We start from the raw sequence: 21,947 nt of genomic DNA on the forward strand, positions 1-21,947 counted from the left end.
TACCTCACAGAAACAGACGGCAAGAAAACGTGCCTGAGTTGACATTGGTACTAATGGAAAAAGAAAAACATCTTCCCTGAGATGTTTTATTTGCTCACATCATTTTATGGCTTAAATTCACACTACCTGTTTCATCTGAGAGGCGTCAAGTGGAAAATTAAAAGCGGCTGAAGTCATTATGGGCCCCAAGCTAACTGGCAGAAGCAAATGAAAATCTTTTTTGAAAAAAAAGAAAAAAGGAACCAAAGGTGTCCAATAATTCTCTCAGATAAAATTCTAAACAGTATACATTCACAGTCTATGGCCATAAAATAGTGAGTCCTCAGGGGGATGTATCAATAAATTAAAGTCACAGTAACATACTTCGCAGCCACTAAAATGGCTAAAATTTAAGAGATTGACAATGCCAAGTACTGGTGAAAATGTAGAGTAACAAGAACTCTCATGGGTTACTTGGATACAATAGTATAATTGCTTTGGTGAAATGCTTAACAACTTATTATAAAGTTAATATACACTTACTCTACAGCTGAGTAATTATTTGCCAAGGCAGTTACCTAAGTGAAACATAAATATATGTCCACCAAAGAGAGACATATGTGAATGTTCATTTCAACTTGATTCATATTAGCCAAAACATGCAAAGAACCCAAATGTCTGTCATCTGCTGAATGGATAAGCCATTTGTTGTACATTCGTAGAAGGAAATAATGCTTGACAATCAAAAGGAACAAACTATTGATACAAGTAAAAACATGGGCTAAATAAATATTGAGGTACCCAGGCAGTGGGTATTATTATTGCTAGGCAGTGGATATATTGGAGAGACAAAGAACAAACAACAAGTTATGAGTTCACTTGGAAAGGTAATCAAAGCATATTTTACGCTAAAAATAATTATACAAATAAACGATTTGCTAAACAGTGTATTTTCTATCTCATTTCTGATTTCAAAGAATAACTTCAAATATGTGCAACTATAAATAGAAAGATGGATGGATAGATGGATAAATGGCTAGATAGATATGTTTAAAAATTGACAAAAGTCTGGAAAGATAAGTATCAGACAGGAGATGTCTACTCTGGTTATGGGATTGTATAGAATTGATGAAGGAGTATATAAAAAGAGAACTTGCTCTGTTAAATGTATAAGTAAGAAGAAAGTCTTCCAGTTCTGGATAATTGGTTTCCTTTGGTGTGAAATCTGAGTTGAGAGGCTGGCAGATATTCACACTGAAGCCAGGAAACAGGCTGCCTACGCAGGGAGCTCTACTCAGTATTCTGTAATAACCTATATGGGTAAAGAATGTGAAAAAGAATGACTGTATCCATGTGTATGACTGAATCACTTTGCTGTACACCTGAAACTAACACAACATTGTAAATCAACTATAATCCAATCAAAAATTTTTAAGTGCTTGAAATAAATATGACAAAATTAATAGTTGATGATTCTGAGTTGTGAGAATATAGGTTTTCTATGTGTAATGTTTTAAATATCTAAAATAAAGAATAACAAAGAAGAAAAAAAGAAACAGGCTGCCTGTACCATAGGCAATATGATCAACATTATAGAGACTCAGAAGGGCCTGCAGTCAGCAAGAGCCAAGGGGTGCCCAGTTATCAGAAGAACCGAGGACATCGGCAGAAAATGCTATCAGAATACCTGAGATAGAACTGGGTCAATCAGTCGTACCCCCAGAGATGCTAGATATTAAACTTTCAAACAATTCTAGTGTATAAAAATCATCACATCAGGACCAAGCGGGTTTATCTCAGGAGCGCAAAGTTAGTTTAACATTCAAAAAAAATAAGTGTTATGTGGCCATGTTAACAACAACAAAAAAAGGAGAATTATAGATGCAGAAAATGAATTTGATAAAATCTAACATGCAAACATTATAGAAACCTGAGGAAACTAGGAATATAAGAGAATTACCTCGGGCTTCCCTGGTGGTGCAGTGGTTGAGAGTCTGCCTGCTAAGGCAGGGGACACGGGATCGAGCCCTGGTCTGGGAAGATCCCGCATGCCGCGGAGCAACTAGGCCCGTGAACCACAACTACTGAACCTGCGTGTCTGGAGCCTGTGCTCCGCAACGAGAGAGGCCACGATAGTGAGAGGCCCGCGCACCACGATGAAGAGTGGCCTCTGCTTGCCGCAACTAGAGAAAGCCCACGCACAGGAACGAAGACCCAACACAGCCAAAAATAAATAAATAAATAAAATTAAAAAAAAAAAAAAGAATTACCTCAATCTGATAAAGGGTATCTACCCCAAAAACCTACAGCTAACACGGAAGACTAGGGTGAAAGACTGAAGACTTTGACTTTTTTTTGTTAAATGTTTTAAATTTTTATTTGGAGGTCTAAAAAGGAGCCTAGCAACCTTCTTCTCGTTTTTTAATCCACTATAATTCTTATTTGTCATTTATTTCAGGAAAAGCATCAGAGAATGGAAGATCATATTTCATCTAATCTAAGACACAATCATTTTGTGTCATACCATTATTGAGCAATTAATAAAAAATTGCCAACTAATTGTCAGATGCCAACAATTAGGAGAAACATTTTAATTTTTGAAATCTTAAAATGTGAAATAAAATTTCATCTCAGAGTTAATGAAGTGAGATACTTAGCAGAGAACATGTAAGATGCAATAAACATATTATGGAAATATAATACAAAAAGAATGAAAAAATACTAGAACAGAAAATTTTTGAAGACTTTGCCCTTAAGATCAGGAGTAAGACAAGATGTCTATCCTTGCCACTTCTATTCAACATTGTACTGGAGGCTCTAGCCAGGGCAGTATGGCAAGGGGGAGAAAATAAAAGGTATTTAGATTGGGAAGGAATAGGTAAAACTATCTTTATTTGCATATGACGTTATCATATAAATTCTAATGAATCTACACACGAAAAAACTATTAGAAATAATGAATTATGTAAGGTCACAGGAACAATGCCCATGTAGGAAAATTAATGCATTTTCTTATACTACAAAGAACAATTGAAACTAGAAATTCCCCTTTTTAGATCTTGAGCAAATATTGAACTTTTCTGAGTCAAGTTTCCTGACCTATGAAATGAAGGAGTCGGAGAAGATGGGATGATCTCGAAGACTCCTTTTCACTTGATTCTCTAGTGTTTCACTACTCTGTAACTTCGTGAGATCAGAGATTCTGTTTTGATCATCATGTTATTTCACAGAGCCCAGAACTGTAGGTATAAATACATTGTCTGTTGAATAATAAAAGAATGACATGCTGGAAGAAGCCACCAAGGAACAGGAATAAGACTCCACTTGTGCAGGTGTTTTATGAAATAAGTAAAGAGCTGCCGTCTGAAGAGCCTTGTAATTCGAAAGTCAGAGACTAAACTCTGTGGTCTTTTAAGGTTTCCTTTGGCTCTAGGAGTATATAATTCTTCCCATCTGAGAATATCCATCGTGATAATGAACTGCCAATCAGAAAGCTGTTACTTACACTACCTTGAACGTCGCACTGCGCTAGGCACTGTGCGGGAAGAGCAGTAGACCATTCCCTGCCAGAGACCAAGAGTCAGAGGCAGAAACCAGAATGGAAATTATGTTCCATCTCCAACAGAAGCTCAAGTGTTTGTAAAATTACCCAAATCACAGAATACTTAACCTAGTTTAATATGCAATTGGCTTTTGAATGTATCTGAGGTCTGCACGTTCATTATTCTTTTGGCAACCAGGCTGTAAAAAAGTTTGCGTGTGTAAGCCTACAGAATGATCCCTGTTGGAATGTGTATTTTACCAAGGTTAGTTCTGCTTCATATCACCCCTGGGAGGCAGGTCAAAATTAAACTTTATCTTGGAAGCAAACACACACACACAGACACACACACCCAGTGAACTAAAACCAAGAATCTAAATAGTAGGCAACTGAGATTATTTCCCCTGAGCCAAACATAGACTGAACTCAGAGCCAGGCAGCTCCAAAGAATCAGGTGTCAGGTGTCCTCCGAATGAGTCAGTAAACGTGTGAGTGCTAAGAACACATGCAGAGTTGGTGACCAGGACTCATTTCAGACAGAGAACAAGGAACCAGGGGGAGTAACAAACATGAAATTTCAGACCGAAACTAATGGCCCCTAGATTCCAAATGTACTCACGTAGTCAAAAGCACTTTTTAGGGTAAAAAGATATTAAAATGGAAATATTTTAAAAGATGAAGAGTATCATAAAGCAGCCTAATTTTTCTTTCCTCCCACTGTCCATTTAAACCCCTCTGAATGTGAATGAAAAAAAGGGGAAAATCTATATATAGAGAGAAGGAAGAGTTGGAGGAGGAGGGGAAGGTGGGGAGGTGGATTTATTTTAAGGCACTGACTCACACGATTGTGCAGGCTGGCAAGTCCAAGATCGAGAACAAGCCAGCAGGCTGGAATTCAGGTAAGGCTCCTGAGTCTGAAATCCTTTAGACAGGCCAGACAGGCTCAAAATACAGGCAGGATTTCTGTGTTGGAACATTGGAGCCAAATTCCTTCTTCAGATAACCTGTCTTTGCTCTTAAGGCCTTTAACTGATTGGATGAGGCCCACCCACCTGATGAAGGAGAGTCTGCTTTACTCAAAGTCCACTGATTTCAATGTTAGTCCCATCAAAAAATACCTTCACAGCAACATCCAGACTGGTGTTTGGCCAAACAACTGGGCACCAGAGCCTAGCCAAGTTGACACATAAAATTAACTATCACAGTAGGTAATTCTCCCCCAGCCCCTTGGATGAAAATAAGAGTAGTAATTATGATTCTCTGCTTCCTCCTAGGAAATGAACAGTTCTCAAGTCATTTCAAGCCACAAAACAGTCTCAATTCAAGATTGCAAATAGTCTAAACATCCAGGTCCATATAAGGTTAAGGCTTCATCCCTCAGTCAGCTCGGGTCTGCTTTGGGCAGGCTGCCTGTATTAGTGGTGGGAGAGGGAGTGTCTGCTTTTACAGGTCCTAGACTAGTACCTCGATTTTTCCTCCCTCATGCACTAGGCAGACTCTAGTTCTTCCAGGGTTGATATCAAAATGAGCAAGAGACATTGATGCTGTCATGTTTGGCATTAGCACTCTCTGGGCTTCAGAGAAATTTAAAGGTGACCTTTCTCTCAAGGGATGTTTTTGTCCGCTTTTATAGACACATCCCACCCCCATCTTGGGATGTCTCACTTGTCTTCCCTTGACACAAGTACATAAATGTCTTTCCTCTGACTTAACACTGGTATACCTTTCTCAGCTCCTGGGAACAAGCTGATCCATTATCTTTATGTTGGACACCCCATTCTTCCAGGCAGTCATGTTCTTTCTTTCACAGGAGTCTCAGGTATGGATCTTGGTAAATACACAGGCATCAAGACCCTGATAAACTGGGATCCTGCACAAAATGCTGTACTAACTGTGCTCTCTTTTTAGAGCAGCTCATCAGGGATAGCTTCAGTCCACCAGATTTCAGAGACCTAAGTTGGCTGTCAGTCTCCTTCACCCTCTAAGCTTTCAGGGACAGAAACTGAGGTCCTGGAATTGACCCATGAGGTCCCCTTCTCTTGTACAGTTGACCCTTGAACAATATGGGTTTGAACTGCTTGGGTCCACTTATACATGGAGTTTCTCCAATAAATATGTACTGTGGTACTACATGATCCGATGTTGGTTGAACCCCTGGATGCAGCACCACGAGTACAGTGGGAGGATTGTCAAGTCGTAGGTGGATTTTCAACTGCTCCAAGGATCTGAGTCCCTAATCCTCACATTGTTCAAGAGTCAACAGGGTTGAATTTAGGGAAAACTCTCCCACCACTCCCTAAGGAAGGTGAGTTTCCTCTAAGGCTCCCCAACTACTGCCAGACCTGGGCTTTAAGCTTTCTCCCACTTGTCCCCCAAAGCTATCAAACTCAATTTAGGAGATACGTAAATATAGGTCAGAGGCAAGTTTGGTGTTCCCTTACGTCTCTTCTATGCATATAAAAATATTTTATGCAGGGTTTTTCGTTAGTTTTTGAAGGAGGAATTCTTCAAATAACCTAGCCTAACATCATTTCTAGAAGCTAAATTTGAAATTTTCCAATTCTCCAATATAACACGCCACCTTGGAATAGAACTGCTTACTTATCAAAATATAATTAAAGTAGTAACAACTGATGAAAATGATTATTTTGACTAAAAACCTTCTTAATCTTGTTCTACAGAATGACAATAGATGTGAAAGAAAAAAGGAGCGTGGTTTGTGGTCAAATAAATTTTGCAGATGCTGTAATAAACACTTTCTGGACAGGTTTCCTCTGAACTTTAATATGCATACTTATGTAAAGGAGAGGTGTATATGTTGCTGTCCTTTCCGAACCTATTTTAACACAAAATTTCTTTTATACTGTAGCATCTCCAAGGACTAGTGTTCCACAGCATGCACTTCAGAAAAAAAAAGAAATCCTAAAAACTAATAGCTGCAGATTTGGGAAGATATGGTCATATATGTGTATGATAATTTATTTTTCCTAATGTTTATGCACCTAACTTTGCCTATTTTCAGCTTTTATAAAACCACTTTGTATCTTTGCATATTGCAAAATGCTACTTGTTAAAAGATCAAAAAAAGACAATAACTATTATATCATTGGCTGTAAACTGATTTTTCTGTTTTCAGGTTGGTATTTAAGGACTCGTAAGAAATCTTGAGTAGATATGATTTCAAGATAAACATTGGCACACAGGATCTCTTAATGATTTTCTGATGAGTCCCTATGGATTCTTTCAGGACCCCTATTTTTGTATTCAGTTCTCTCAAAGGTGGTAGTAACATACAAATATTTGCCCTGGCTGCGGGGGCTGGGGGGGGGGAATTGTGAGGTAATTCTGAGTTTAGAGAAGATAAATGTGAAGGAATACAAAAAATCAATGAGTTTTCGTAAGTTGAATTCTATGTGAACTTTGTGAATCATTTGGATTGAAAATGTGGCCCCCCTTCACTCTAGAATTAGCCCCAAGACATATTACTAGCACTGCTTGACACTTTGTTAAATATTCGCCATAAATTCCTACTTTCATAGACAGCTTTAGTTTTAATTAGTTTGCACTGGTGTAGCGTTCCTTACAGAAGGAACGTCATTGTGGTTGGGATTATGGATGGATTTCTTGAGTAATGATGAAGGTTACTAACAAAAGACCATGCAAACTCGCATCATCTCCTCCCATACTCCTAATATAGAACAGCAAAGAAGTTTAACTTCCCCATCTTATTTGCAGTTATTTTCTTAAATTGCATTATATTAAAAGAAAAAGCTATAAATTATTCATATATCTCTTACCTAATCCTGGATTACATTTCAAAATGATGATAATCAACAGGCTATAGAAAATGGTACGATATTTATAGCAACATGGTAACCAACTTAATTAAGTAATATCAAAGACAAATTGAAATCTCTATGTTCTTTCTCTTGATTCAGACAATTTTCTTCATGATATGATAACTCAGATGGAATTACATGGCTTGATTACTTTTTAAAGTGATTATTGAGTTCTCCAGATACTTATTGGTTCCTCAGGATCAGTTATCCACATTTATTAAGTGCTATATCTAATTGGCAAATCTATTCCACTTACACTTTTTAAATCGCTCCATTGTTGGTCAAATTGTGTTTGATGGTACCAGACTCCATTATACAAAGTAATTTAGTTATAAATACGATTTTAGGTTTCCCTAATGTTGTTGCTCTGATTATACATGACAACTTGGATAGACTAGAGCCATTGTAAAGACTGGAGCTGCCATATCATTTTCCATATTATGGAATCAGTCTATATTCTTTTTAAATTTGGATCCCAGCAGCAGGTTTAAACTTGATTTGCTGCGTCGTCGTTTATACTATAGGCAAACTCAAGTGAGTAGCAGTACAATAATATCCATAGTTCAATAGATGAAGACAACCCGTAAAATCCACATTGTTTGATGATAGAATCTAAGAGTTAAAAGAGACATTGATGATCTAGTACAGCTTCTAACTAAGGCAGAAATATCCTCTGCTATGTACCAGATAGGGGATAGTTATTTTTTTATTTATACAAGTTCAACAATTAAAAAAAAGAAAATCACTTGCTAACAGGGAATCCCATTACAGTTCAAAGCATCAGAGAAGTATCACATCCTTGTGGTTAAGCCTATAGCCTATAGAGCCAGATGGTGTGTTCAAGTACCATTTCTACTATCTCCTTACTGGGAAGCTAAGTACATTTCATCACATCCCTGTACTTCAGATCTGTGATGTGGAAAATAGATTTCTATAAAGATTACATTCATTGAGACATACAAAGACACAGAGTTAATAATGTATAAACATACCTAGAAGAACTATTGGCATGAAAACAATAATATTTTTTAGAAAATTATTCGACATATTAAACTAAACCTGTCTCCCAGTACCTTCCACTCATCAGTTCTAGCTCTGACTCTAAAAGTGCACAATGGGAAACATTCCCTCTTCTACATTTCCAGTCTTGGTCTTCCAGACTTCTTTTCTTCAGGCAGAGTTACCAAGTCTCTAATATACATGAATACTGTCTTCAAGCCAGTGGAGGCCTAGGCTAAGATGCATGTGTTTCTTGATTTCTTTGCTGATTCACGGCACTCTACAATGATTTTTAAAAATTTTTTTTTTTTCGGTACACGGGCCTCTCACTGCTGTGGCCTCTCCCGTTGCGGAGCACAGGCTCCGGACGCGCAGGCTCAGCAGCCATGGCTCACGGGCCCAGCCGCTCCGTGGCATGTGGGATCTTCCCGGACTGGGGCACGAACCCGTGTCCCCTGCATCGGCAGGTGGACTCTCAACCACTGCGCCACCAGGGAAACCCTAATTTTGTTTTCTGAAATTGAGATGTAATTGACATATAACACTATATTAGTTTCAGGTATAAAACATAATGATTTGATATTTGTATGTATCGCAAAATGATCACCGCAAAAGGTATAGTTAACAGCCATCACCATACATAGTTACAATGTTTTTTTCTTGGGATGAGCACTTTTAAGATCTACTCTCTCAGCAATGTTTTTTGTAATTAATTCTTTTTTATTGGAGTGTAGTTGATTTACAATGTTGTGTTTCTGCTGTACAGCAAAGTGAGTCAGTTAATATATATGCACTCTTTTTTCAGATTCTATTCCCATATAGGTCATTACAGAGTATTGAATAGAGTTCCCTGTGCTATATAGTAGGTTCTTTTTCTCAGCAACTTTTAAATACATAATACAGTATTATTAACTATAGTCACCATGCTGTATGTTACATCCTCATGTCTTATTTATTTTATAAATTGGAGTTTTTACCTTTTGACCTCCTTCACCCACTTTGCCCACCCCTTACTGCTGCCGCCTGCTTCGGGCAACCACAGAATCTGTTCTTTATGTCTGTAAGCTCACTTTGTTTTTGTTTAGATTCTACGTGCATGTGAGATCGTACAGTGTTTTTCTCTGTCTGACTTATTTCACTTACCACGGTGCCCTTAAGGTCCACTCATTTGTCGCAAATAGCAAGATTTCCTTCTTTTTTATAATGCTGGATAATACTCATATGTATATTATGTGTTCTTTATCTGTTCATCCACTGACGAACGCTTAGGACGCCACCATGTCTTTACCTTTGTAAAGAATGCAGCAATGAAATGGGGGCACAATGACTGCTTTTAAAGAACCTCAGCATGCCTCATATCCCTTCACAAACTTCACATTCATTTTAGCAAAAACGTGACCACTAAATTTAGAATGAGGAAAGTATGTCACATGCCAAATAGAGGCACGCACAATGTGTGCTTTGTTGCTGTGGCTGCTGGGACTAGAGACAGAGCACATCCTTCTGGAGCACCACTTCCCTCTGTGGGGCGTCCTAAGGCTGTGGAAGAGCAACTGGATCAAAATACACAGTAAATATTTAGTCATCGTTTCGCGTTCAGAAGACAGGATCTTTTCCATTTCCTCATGTACTTTTTTTTTTTTTTTTTTTTTGCGGTACGCGGGCCTCTCACTGTTGTGGCCTCTCCCGTTGCGGAGCACAGGCTCCGGACGTGCAGGCTTAGCGGCTATGGCTCACGGGCCCAGCTGCTCCGCGGCATGTGGGATCTTCCCGGACCAGTGCACGAACCCGTGTCCCCTGCAGCAGCAGGTGGACTCTCAACCACTGCGCCACCAGGGAAACCCTTCTCCATGTTTTTCTTTGCCTTTAGAAGTCTTTTTCCAAAATTCATCTCTAGTTTCCTTAGTAACTCAGTCTTTACAGAAACTCTTGTGATGTTTGATACTGGATATTACTCGCCATCTAATTCATGGGGCTTCCTCATCCTACAACTATTAGATTTCTGATTTCAAAGGGCAAGTGGCTAGCAATATGCATGATGGCCTCTTCAGTTCTCATTAAAATATGATTGTAAATGTATGAAGCAAAAAATATGGAAACAGCAAAAGATGAAAACTCAGAATAAAGAAACGAAAATTGGAAAATAACCTAATGTCAAAATCAAAGAAAAATTGTAATTATTTATATTGCAGATGGAGCCAGCTGGGAAGATGCTCCGTATTCCATTCTTCTATTCCAAGACCTGGACGATTAAGGAAATAAGCAGTTTTTCTATGATGTCAGGTATGATGTTTACCTTATTTGAGTGGTGGAATTGTGAGTGATTTTGACATATTTGCCAATATTTATTTCTTACTTTCTAATTTTTAAAATCTAAATAGCTTTAAGAAGAGAGCATCTATCTATCAGTAAAGATAATCTCAAATGTGAAGTGGTTGTTTTGGGGATTGGAAGTTTGGGTGATGATTTTGTCCTTTTATTGTATTTCCAAATATTTTTTTACTATATTTATATGTTATATATAATTATAGAATAGAATATAGTTTTTAAAAGACAATACAATAGAGGACTCTGAGAACATTGGTTTTATTGCCTCTTATTTCAAGTCAGATTTGCAACAAAATATTTTCTTTCCTACTTGATATTTTTTATCACCAAAGTGAGAAAGATTATCTTTTTTATGAGAAAGACTTGTTTATATGTATATATAAGAAATTCAAATGGTTGTCTGTATTCTTACCCAAAATGGAGGGTGTGTTTGAGTGGTCTGCCTTAAAATATAGTCTAGGTAGCACTCAGAACTTACAATGGTTATTCCAGAGCTAGATTGTGGAGAAGCTAAAACTGAGGATGACTTTTTAATAATAATCACTTTAACAATGTGGAGAGAATTATTGAGATAATCTGTGTCATTAATATAATATTTTTGGATGCATAAGGGGCTGTGGCATATCTTAAAAGATATAGGAGTCATCCTCAGAAGCAACTAAAACTGAGGTATGATAAGAGACTCTTGTAACTGCTTTAGACTTTATTGTTTTATTATTGTTATTATGATTAAGGCATAATTTACATACATTGAATGTACAAATTTTAAGTGTACAGTTCTATCACTTTTAACAGATCCATATAACCTGTATAATCTGCTTCTATATGAAGGTATAGAACATTTCTATCACTACAGAAAGTTCTGTTAGGCTTCTTACGAGACCATTTGGTTTCTTTCCAGTTTAGGGCTTTTGTGAATAAGGATACTATGAATGTTCTTGTCCATTATAGTAGATACACTCATTTCTGTTGGGCATATGTACAGGAGCGAGGTTGCTAGGTTATGGGGTATGTGTATGTTGAGATTTAGTAAGTACCTTAAAACATTTTTCTATGTGACCGGGCCAATTTACACTCATCCCGCTAAGTAAGAAATTCACAGTTGCTCCATATACTTAGTAACACTTAGTATTGTTCATATTTTAATTTTACTCATCCTGGTATGTAATGACAACTCTTTTTGGTTTTAATTTGCATTTTTCTGGTGAGTAACGGTGTGAGCCTTTTTTCATATGTTTATTGGGTGTTTTGATGTCTTCTAATATGAAGAGCCTGCCTATCACAGTGTATCGTAAATGTCTATTTGCTTGTCTATAATTATGTTCTCACAACTGGTCTGTGAGTTCCCTAAAGGTAAGGAATGTTTTTAATAGACCTTTCTTTTCCTGATACTTAGCACACTGCACTAGCCCATTGAAGATTCTAAAAAATATTAGTTTGACCAAAAAAGGGATAATTATTAAATAGCTCCTCGTATGTGTCAAGTGCTCTTTGTGTATTACCTCAGTTAATCCCCACAGCAAATCCACTTACCGATGAGGAACTTGAAGCTCAGAGAGCTTTAAATATTTGCAGTGGCCATAGAGCTGGTGAGTGGCTTGCATTGCTATAGACTAAAACCAAGACTTTCTCATTTGAAAAGTGTTTCCATTGTTCCTTCTAATCCACTACAATGGCTTCAAATTAGAAAGCAGTCTTTCATTGTATTCATTTTGCACCCATGTTTACTGCTCATGGTGGCAGAGGATGGTGTGCTAATATCCAAGTTTCTCTTCTTTTCTCTGGGCACACAGCTAAATTACCTTTCCCAGGCCCCTTGAAGTTGGGTAGGGTCTGTGACCAAGTTACAGCAATAGAATGTGATCTAATATTGTGTATACCACTTCCAGGTTTCACCTATAAAAATCTCCCACACGCAATCGTCCACTTGCTGCCTACATCTTGAAGATGGTGGCAACATGAGCTATAAGGAGGCTGGGTCCCTGAGTGACTGTGTGGAACAGAAACTCCTCCCCTCCCCCCACCACACTGGTCTGTCATGAGTGAACTTGAAGCTGTCATCATGATAGACCACAGAGATGTCAAAGTTTGTTATAGAAGCCCAGTCACCTAAGTCTCTCTCTAGATATTGGTGATGTGGAGATGATGGACCTTGAGAACTTCAGTTTGGTAAATAAAGAATTCTAACACATGGCAAATGTTGTAATAAAGGTACAAACTAAGTTCTATGGCAAATGATGGAGACAGATCAGTTCTGCCTTGTAAACTTAAAGAATATCTCACTGAGGGAATAATATTTTTTTACCTTGTCCTTGGAAGATCAGATCTAAGTGATGGGCATTTCAGGTTGTAGAAACAGCATGAGGAAATGTGTGGAAAGCTAAAAAGCATGGTGTACCGCTTTTGCCTGGAGATTTGTGAAGTTCAGTGTGGCTAGATTACAACTCATATGAGGAGAATGGTAAGAGAGAAATTTTAAAAAAAGAAAAAAAGTTTGGTGGCCACAATTGAAGCATCTACTCTACCATGAAAAGGAATTAGAACTTGGTGTTATGATCGATGGGGAGCCATTTTTTATGAATTGAAGGGAAAGAAACTGGACCAGGAAAATCATTTAAAGGCATTGCAATTATCCAGATGAAAAATAATGAGGATCAGAACTAAAACATTGTCAGTGGGTATTAAGAGGAGGTAGATTTTTAAAATTAATGTGGCTGTGGAGACAAAACGAATGACACTTAGACTGTTTCTTTTGTTGAATGTCACCCACTATTAGAAAAGTATTACATAAATCAAGTCCACATGAATCTTTGGTATTTTCAGGTCTTCTTCTAGAGTCTCTGTTTCTTGTTAAAATGTCAATTGTTGATTTCTTTCTCTAACTTCTGGCAGCCTTGTTCTACTTAAAATGTGCTCAACAATAATATTCTGTCAATGAAAAAAACCAAGTTAAGATTTCTGTCATTGTTCCTTGCATGCTGTTCCCCAACATTTCAGTTTATTTTCTGTTTTAGATGGAAGATAAACACTTTAACTCCACAAATAGTTATTGAGCTGCTATTATGTTCTCAGCATAGCAGTAGTCAATAATGATAAAGAGAGTATAATCCTCAATTTTCAGCCTTTATGAAATTCCTGGTCTAGAGTCAGTAGGGAAGAGGAAATCAAGAAGGATAACAACTCCAAATGGCAACAGTACAGTCTAAAGCTGCTACCAAAATGAAGTATTATGAGGGTTCAAATTGCTAAGAAAGACCTACTGGAGAACGGACTTGAGGATATGGGGAGGGGGAAGGGTGAGCTTTGACAGGGCGAGAGAGTCGTGGACATACACACACTAACAAACGTAGTAAGGTAGATAGCTAGTGGGAAGCAGCCGCATGGCACAGGGATATTGGCTCAGTGCTTTGTGACAGCCTGGAGGGGTGGGATAGGGAGAGTGGGAGGGAGGGAGACGCAAGAGGGAGGACATATGGGAACATATGTATATGTATAACTGATTCACTTTGTTATAAAGCAGAAACTAACACACCATTGTAAAGCAATTGTACCCCAATAAAGATGTTAAAAAAATTTTTTTAAAAAATTGCTAAGAAGATTCAAAGGAGTGCTGTTAGGTATTTGGAGTGGTAGGTGTGGTTTTGTGCAGACTTCACGCAATGTGGTATAGGTTTCAATGATGAAGGTGATGATGATGGTGATGATGGTGGAGGACAAGTTCCTTTTAGCATCTGTAATTAGATGACACTGGAGTTACTACTGACATGCCTGTGGGCATATGACCAGGAAGGCTGTTCTTCCACATGCATGCCTGGTCTCCTGCATTAATGATTCAAATCACTGATTATGTAATAATAATAAAGAGAATTGCTAGCCAGAGTCAATTTTCACTGTTTGTTTTGCTTCTCAGGCGAATAAAGGCAGTTTTAGAAAGGCTCCCGTGAATTAACAGAATAAAGCAAACACACGGGAGGAAAAGTATCACCAAAGATTAAGGAAGCTCACGTTAGAATCAGAGTAGGAGACACACAGAAGCTTAGCAAAAGGAATGAAGGAGCAGTTTCTTTTCTTCTGCCTCTGAAAATTTACTTGCAAACTGAATCACAAGCCGAGGAGGAAAAGGTAAGCCATTGTATGATGAGAGGAAGAAGGAAGAAAAAAGCAGCAAGGAGGATTTTAGTTCGTTTTTTAGAGGATTAAATAAGGCTGATGCCAGGAACATGCTGAAGTAAATTTCCCAAAGGGGTAAGATTTTGGCAGAAAATCAGAATCATGTATTTAGAAATGAGCATTATTCTTTAACTATACCAACAAAAACTCTAAAGTATTCAGCCTGGAAATGAATTTGGAAAGAATATAATAGATGTATTCATTCATTTATTCTGCAAACATATATTGAATGGCTATTATAGAACAGACACTCTGTGAGGCATTGGTAGGAAAAAAAGGCCGAGACAGTCAGGCCTCCCTCAAGAAGTTCATGCAGGGTGACTCACAGAAAAACAAAAACAGAAAAACAATAAACATGGTGGTGCGTATTGTGAAGCTAGGTATGAGCTAGCTGCTAAGGAAGTGTGGAGAAAGAAATTCTTCATCTGGCTGGGGCAGTCAGGAAAGGCATCCCAGAGGAAAAACTCTCTTGAGTTAGGATGTGCAGGCTGAATAGAAATTGGGCAAGGGGAAAAAGCGGGATAGATACTTAAGGCAAAGAGAAACAGAAGAGAAACGGATCATGCACCAGTGATAATTGCTGCACATAAGACTCACTGTTGGATGCTAAAATTAGTGGGTAAAAGCTTTTGCATAAACAAAATTTACACAGTCTCAAAGTATCTCCCCCAAGGTACGTATTAACTACAAAGGCAAAGAGAGTAATTTTACAGTAGAAAAATTCAGCAGAAACCACCTTCTAGTAGCTAGAGATCAGCATCATCAGTGAAAAGCCATGAGCGTTATGAACCCAGTGATACGATGCACTGAGGAGAACATAGCACTCTGTATTGTTCTTGCCCAAAAGGCATAACTTCAGTCCAATCATGAGAAGACATCAGACAAAAGAAAACTGAGGGACATTCAGCAGAACAACTGATCAATGCCCTTCAAAGGTGTCAAGGTCATGAAAGATAAGGAAAGACTGAGAAACTGTTACAGACTGTAGGAGACTAAGGAGAAGTAAGAACTGAATGCAAGGTGGGATCCTGGTTAGGATATGGAACAGGAACAAAGTTAGTGAAAAAAACTGGTGAAATTTGAATAAGCCTGTTAGCTTAGTTAATAATATTGTCCCAATGTGAATTTCTTTTACTCGATAAATGGACTGCTGTTACGTAAGACATTAGGGGGAGTGAAGGATATATGGAAAGTCTCTGCACTGCTTTTCCTTTTTTTCTGTAAGTCTACAGTTCAGAATTTTAAAAAAAAATTAAAGACTCTCAAGTTTAAGATAACAGAATGTACACATGGGAGGATGAGCACATTGATAGAATCTTCGTGTTGGATATTTGTGGGAGGTGAGGTTGGCCGAGGCCTTCCAAAGGAGTTTGGGTGTAGGTGACAACAGGCCATTGAGGAAGTTAAGCAGCAGAGCATCATAATCAGGTTTGCGTTTCATGCACATCCTTCTGGTGACAGCATGGACGTGAAGGTAAGGACTCTGGAGTTGGGGACAGCGCTAAAGTAGCTATAGGTCCAGAGAAAGATGGTAAAGACTTGTACCATGGCAGTGGTACAGGAGATGGAATGGAATTCTAGAGTTGCGCAACAGGCTTCTAAGAGATTCATCATCATTCCCTTATTAAAAATCATATGTAGGGCTTCCCTGGTGGCGCAGTGGTTGAGAGTCTACCTGCCGATGCAGGGGACACGGGTTCGTGCCCCGGTCCGCGAGGATCCCACATGCCGCGGAGCGGCTGGGCCCGTGAGCCATGGCCGCTGATCCTGCGTGTCCGGAGCCTGTGCTCTGCAATGGGGGAGGCCACAACAGTGAGAGGCCCGTGTACTGCAAAAAAAAAAAAAAAAAAAATCATATGTAAAAGTTTCCTAAGCTGATTTTCTATACTTATCACCCATATACCTATGTATGTAGCCTACACTGTTGGCCATTTTATCCTAATTAGGAATTTACTTATCCTCCATCCCATATGTGCTCCTGCTTCCTGACTTCCAGCCTGCAGTTTGATGTCATTACCTGAAGATCAGCTACTCCTTATATACAACAGGCCAGATTTCTTTCAGTAGACCATGCAACCTGACGATGGGCTTTTCCATTCCCAGAACACTCTGCACGTAGGCAGCAATAAACAGATAAGGAACTTCCTCTCTTTCTCTTTGCTAAAGTTGCCAATCCATCTAGCTGATCAAGACCACTTGAATCCAAGATCAAATAAGTTGTTAGCCATTACTCCTTTGTTAAAGAAACAGAAAAGGAAGAAAAAGAAGTAAGTGAGATTGTCAACGAGAATATTTCTTTAATCTCAAAACCAAACAATACAACCCACCTTCCAAACCATTTCTATTCTTTGAATTTTGTCACCACTTTACAGCGTTTTGCCACTGCCTGCAAAATTCACTACCTGGGCTTCCACTTGAGGCTGCTTAGTTCTGCATTGTATTGATAACTTACCCTGGAGTTTTGATTTTAAAAGACCCAGAAGTGGGAAAGGCTTCAAATAGGATAAAAAGGCTGGCAAATGTATCCTTCAAAACCTCTACTCCATCCTGCACCCTCTACTAGTTTCTTGAATGCTTCCCTGTAAAGGGAGCCCAGGTGACCATCAAGTGGCTTCATAATAAAGCAGATTTGATTTGATAAGTAAAGGAAATAAGTTGCCTTCCCCAATGATATTTTATCTGCATTATTCTGTTAAGGACTTACTCCTTTTTAATTAAGCATAGCTTCCTAGATCTTTTTTTTTTCAGTATTTTTTTTTTTTTGCGGTACGCGGGCCTCTCACTGTTGTGGCCCCTCCCGTTGCGGAGCACAGGCTCGGGACGCACAGGCTCAGCGGCCATGGCTCACGGGCCCAGCCGCTCCGCGGCATGTGGGATCTTCCCGGACCGGGACACGACCCCGTATCCCCTGCATCAGCAGGTGGACTCTCAACCACTGCGCCACCAGGGAAGCCCTCAGTATTCTTTTTAAAAAAATTTTTTATTGAAGTATAGTTGATTTACAACGTTGTGTTAATTTCTGCTGTGATTCAGCAGAGTGCAAAGTGATTCAGTTATAAATACATATGCATTCTTTTTTTATATTCTTTTCCATTATGATTTATCATAGGATACTGAATATAGTTCTCTGTGCTATACAGTAGAACCTTGTTGTTAATCCATTCCATGTATAGTAGCTTACATCTGCTAACCTCAACTCCCACTCCATCCCTTCCCCAGCCCCTCCCTCTTGGCAACCACAAGTCTGTTCTCTACGTCCATGAGTCTGTTTCATAGCTAGGTTCATTTGTGTCATATTTTAGATTCCACATATAAGTGATATCATGATACTTGTCTTTCTCTTTCTGACTTACTTCACTTAGCATGATAATCTCTAATTGCATCCATGTTGCTGCAAATGGCATTATTTCATTCATTTTTATGGCTGAGTAGTACCCCATTGTATATATGTACCACATCTTCTTTATCCATTCATCTGTTGGTGGACATTTAGGTTGTTTACACATCTTGGCTATTGTGAATAGTACTGCTATGAACATAGGGGTGCATGTATCTTTTTTGATTAAAGTTTTGTCTGGATATATGCCCAGGAGTGGGATTGCTGGATCATGTGGTAATTCTAGTTTTAGTTTTTTGAGGAGCCTCCTTACTGTTTTCCACAGTGGCTGCACCAACTTACGTTCCCACCAACAGCATAGGAAGGTGCCCGTTTTTCCACACCGTCTCCAGCATTTCTTACTAAATCTTTTTCTAACAAAGCAAAGACTCCTGATGGGAAGGCTCTGCCACGGCCATGTAGTGTGTTCAGTGTTATTGGATCTCTGTCCTTCTTGAGTAAAGGAGAGGAAAGCCTGAATATGCTGGACACTTTAAGAGGAACAGTGGCAGAGGGTCAGGGTTAAGAAGATATAGCAGAGATTCTGGCCTTCCAAGGATGCCACACCTCCACGTATTAGCAGAATACCTGATTTATTCCCACGTTTGCCCCATTGCTTTGCATTATGTATGGGATTGCCTAAGACATTATTTTAAATACAGAGCTACCGACTGCTTTGAACATTGGAGTAGGTAAGGAGTAGCTTGGTCTTAGGTGAAAGAGATTAGAAAAGGATTTCTGAAAAAGATCTTGAGAGAAGGAGGGAAGAGACTGAACTCACAAGAAGAGCTGGAATTAATTTTTTTAAGTTAAGACACAGTAAAAATCAGCTAAATGCCCAAGCTGAGACTGGGAACAAAAAATAGAGGAGCCAGGGTTTGTAACCAGGACGTGGCAGAGCTGGGTGGCAGGGAAAGATGAATTAGAGAGAGAGTGTAGACATATAAGCATTTGCCTGAATCATTTGTCTGTTTGCCTGATTATCTTGGGTCTAGTTACCTGGGATGTAACTTTGCTCCCATCAACTGATGTAGAAAAACGTGATAAATGTTGTCAAGTCTAACAAGTTTAGTATTAAGGTTATTGAAATCCTTGGCCTATTTTGTGACCCTGTGACAGGGTGGAGGAAGCCACTGTAGATGAGAAATCCAGTAACAAAACCATCCCAGGGAGAAATTGTAGGTGTGTTTCCATTTTAGGGAATTTTTTGTGCAGATATTATGGGAGATTCCCAACTCCTTCTCAGGCTCCAAATTAATTGGTTCTTCTTATAAGACAATAAGGAGAATTCAGAAAATATAAGGGAAACTTTAGACAGAAAGGTTTTCAGTAAACTCCTTTTATTTTCTGCTCAAAATGACATTAATAATTAAATATTACCCACATTGGTTTCTCAGCTTGGTGTGAATGAGTTCTTTTGCCTTTAATTTTTCAAATGCCAGAGTACAGATTCAAGGTCTCTTCTGTGTCAGGGGGAGGAAACAAAAAGAGATTCTTCTGCCGTCAAGCTTGTGGACAATGCTTCTCCCCTCCTTGGGGACCTATCCTCTGTTACACCAAGACCAATAACAGACACAATTACTTGTTACATCATTCCCTTTCTCATTTGAATGTAAGAGGTAGGCTCTTTTCTGCTACCCGGCTTTTACAAAGTAACAAGCAGGCAGAATTCTTGTGATATATAAGATACAAAGCTCAAAGAACACGCTACATTCACTTCCCATTCCCTTGTTGTAAATCGTGCACTGGAGTGCACCGTGCTGTTCTAGGGACAGTATTATCAGTTCCTTATACTCATAGATGAAGAAAGTACTGTCACATGAAAAGTGGTCAAGAAGAATTATTCATGGGACATGTGATACAGTTCCAAAGATAAAACTTCACCTAGCTCATAATTTTACCCTGAGCGAGCCCTGAGTTCAGGGAAGAGTCCTAACAGCAATATGGGAGTGGCCTCTCTCCATCATAATCCCACCTGAGTGGACTCTGGGACAGTAGAGCATCATCTCTCTATGTACTTACTCTCCATCAGTGGTATGAATGCTGCTGTTGGGATGCAGAGCTTGTCTATGGGGATTGGTGGGATTTTATAACAATTACCAAAAACTAATCTTCATTCAGCCTCCATTAAGCATGATGTGCTATATATTAAAAATATTACCTACCAGGGATAACTTATCCATGACCTTTTGCGGCATGAGGAATTATCTTGTCATGTATTATCATAGTAAATCCTCTCTCTCCTTTATCTAATAGCAAACATTTTTAATAGGTCTCTGAGGATCTATTTTAAATATTCACCCTAATACAGAATGCTGTAAACATATATCTTTTGCAGATAAAGAGAGCTGCTTTTCTTTTTCATTGGAGATCCTGGGCTTTAGATAGAGGGACTGCTGGGGAAGGGTGAAATGTTGAAAGCTATGGATCTGATTCAACCCCCTCACTTTGAAGCAGAAAGCTAAGAGGTTAGCCGATAGTCCAAATTCAAGGGCAAATCAGATGCAGACCTAGACTCGCGCTGAGTTTCCTTCACCCTCTGTCCAGCACTTTATCCTGCACATTGACTGAGAACAGGGTTTTAGAAGCAGCTGCTGTCCAGCAAGCCAAGAGAGGAAAATCCACGCAAGAGTGAGAGGAAGGACTTGGTAACATATATGGTGAATTGTGTTGCCGTCTGTTACTATGCTGCTAGGAGGTGAAGTTGGTTCTGTGGGGAATAAAGAGGTCTCCCTGGAATTCTAACATAGGCCAAGTTATATGTGCAGGAGTCATGGACGTTTGTTCTTTAAACAAATATTTATTAAATACCTCTGCACACCAGACATTGTGGTAATTGTTGGCTAGGGATCTCGGGGGCTGAGGTAGGCATCTCCCTTCCCCAGCTTCACGGGTCTATGAGAAGAGACATCACTTGATGTCTCTAACTCCCCCCCACCCCGTACCACCACACACATCCTCCCCAGTTAGGTAGTAGAGGCGGGCAGTGACCTACCTTATTGAAGAGTTTCAAAGAGGAACCTGGCGGTGACTCAGCCCCCTTTTATTCTCTTTCTCTTGGGAATCTGTCTGGTCAGCTCTTGGTCGTGTGTTCAGCATAACAGTAAAAGTTCTGTTCTAATGGGGATGAATCCGTGGTTTCCCCTCCATGTTTATGACAGGAGCTGTCAAGTTATCTAATACAAAGCCTTAGTTTTATGAAACCAAATTTGCCTCACACTTACATGAAGTATTCCATCAGCTTTATTAGTAATAAAGTTGGCTGAAGTCAGGCAAAGGGGTGCTAGGTCTACAAACAGCATTTGGGCCACTACGGTGCAGGGCTGGGGTCATGGGTGTACGACCAGTGCAGTCATACAGGGCCCTCTACTTGAAGGGCCCACGCTAGGCTTAATGCTTTGCTGTCATTGTCTTGAAATTCTGAATTTTTGAATGAGGGGCCCACATTTTTAGTTTTTTACTTGGCCTTACAAATTCTGTAGCCAGTCCTGCCAAGGTTCTTAGTTCCACAGTGGGGACTTAGACCATGGGCTGTGTGGCTCAATCTTAAGCTACTCAACATGACCTTGGCCTGGTATTGCAAGATCATTTTAGTCATTAGTGGACAGAACATTTGCCACGTCTAAACCTTAAGGTGGCTGGGATCTGCGTACAGAGCACTGGTAAGACTCTAGCAGTAAAATGTTAGGTTGATCTGCATTTGCTACCCCCAAAT

The 21,947-nt window shown here is 39.2% G+C and overlaps 1 long non-coding RNA gene across 1 annotated transcript in view; it reads left to right on the forward strand.

Annotated features, from left to right (window-relative positions):
• LOC114896632 overlaps positions 1–21,947 on the forward strand; it is a 368,479-nt gene that overhangs the window by 181,967 nt on the left and 164,565 nt on the right. The window contains exon 6 of the long non-coding RNA XR_003793853.1: positions 10,551–10,641. This is a non-coding gene — a long non-coding RNA (uncharacterized LOC114896632). The remainder of the gene's footprint in view (positions 1–10,550; positions 10,642–21,947) is intronic.

Source organism: Monodon monoceros, unplaced genomic scaffold (assembly GCF_005190385.1).
Source record: "Monodon monoceros isolate NGI ecotype Baffin Bay Population unplaced genomic scaffold, NGI_Narwhal_1 Super_Scaffold_16, whole genome shotgun sequence".
NCBI classification, from domain to species: domain Eukaryota; kingdom Metazoa; phylum Chordata; class Mammalia; order Artiodactyla; family Monodontidae; genus Monodon; species Monodon monoceros.